This window comes from Buceros rhinoceros, unplaced genomic scaffold, assembly GCF_000710305.1.
Source record: "Buceros rhinoceros silvestris isolate BGI_N320 unplaced genomic scaffold, ASM71030v1 scaffold19656, whole genome shotgun sequence".
Classification (NCBI taxonomy): domain Eukaryota; kingdom Metazoa; phylum Chordata; class Aves; order Bucerotiformes; family Bucerotidae; genus Buceros; species Buceros rhinoceros.
The window spans coordinates 1-1258 of record NW_010416016.1 but is presented as its reverse complement, the minus strand read 5'-3'; positions in this window follow the sequence as shown (position 1 = coordinate 1258).

Below are 1258 nucleotides of genomic sequence, written 5' to 3'. Positions count from 1 at the left end.
TGTGGAGCACTACAGAGGTCGGGAGCTCCGAGCTGATGGAGCGTCTGCTTGTTTTGGAGGGCGACGCAGATAATCGTCTGTGGCTCAGAACTTTAGGAACGTCTGTTGTGTGCTGTAAGGGTGCTCCGTAGGTCACTTTGGCCCTCAGCGGGGAGATGCTGGGTGTCTTCATTTTCTGAGTCTTCTGTTGGCCACTAGAAGAAATGATTTCCAATTTCTGTTGAGCTCTCGTCTTTATTTCTGTAGGAGTAACGGAAGAAAATCCGTCTATACTTAACGAAAACAGTTTGGTTTTTTTTAAGGGACATTATCCTGGTATGAACACTGCACGTGTAAAAGCTCTCACTCACCTTACAGAGCAGTATCCTCCTGCAGTCCCCAGGGTCTAATAATCTAAAACATCATTTTGCTTTTCACTCAGCTTTTTGTTAAACCCCTGTTAGTGCAGCAACTGCTAGAGTTCATGTACCCGAGCTGTAACTCCATTTTGGAATGAGCCAGGGGCTCTCTGCATACGTTCCACGTGAACCTTTGCGTAAAGGAATCCGTCAGCGGTGCTTTCTGCCTCCGGTAGCTGGAAATGCTAGTTTTGGTTATTCTGGAATCTTCAGGACATTGCAGTGTTGTGTTAGTACATGCTTAGGGGAGAGAAATGAGACCATCCTGTTAAATTAGAAATGCCTTATTTTAGATGGTCTTTTCTACTCCGTTATTGCAAATGTTGCAAAAGCTTCCAGTTAGCAAGAGGAACATCTGCGAAAGGCCCACAGAGCACTTGTTGCGTTTAGTTTCCAACGCTAGACACAAATTCTTTCAAAACTGACAAGAACTTCTGTTTATACTTCTTTTTCTTCCAATTCCCTCATTTCCTCAAGAGTGTTTTTCATTCTTCTTTTTCAGTGTATCATTGACACGGAGCCTCAATTTAAAGAAACATTTTCCAGATCCATTTCCATGTATTTCATGTATCTTTCTTTTCCTCAGACTGAACTGTTTGGTGATATACCCAACCTCTGCTGGTTGTGTTTGCGATGGAACCCAACCTCTGCTGGTTGTGTTTGCGATGGAACCCAACCTCTGCTGGTTGCTGGAGCAGAGGCTTCATTTGGGCTACGCCAGCTCGACGAATGTCTTAAAAACACCCCGAATCAGTTATTACATGGTAGCAGAGCAGTAGAGCACCCAGTGCGGTTACTGTTCCACCGTTATTTTTTCAGGTTTGTGCGTTAACGGAAGGGGGGAGCTCTGCGGGAGGGGC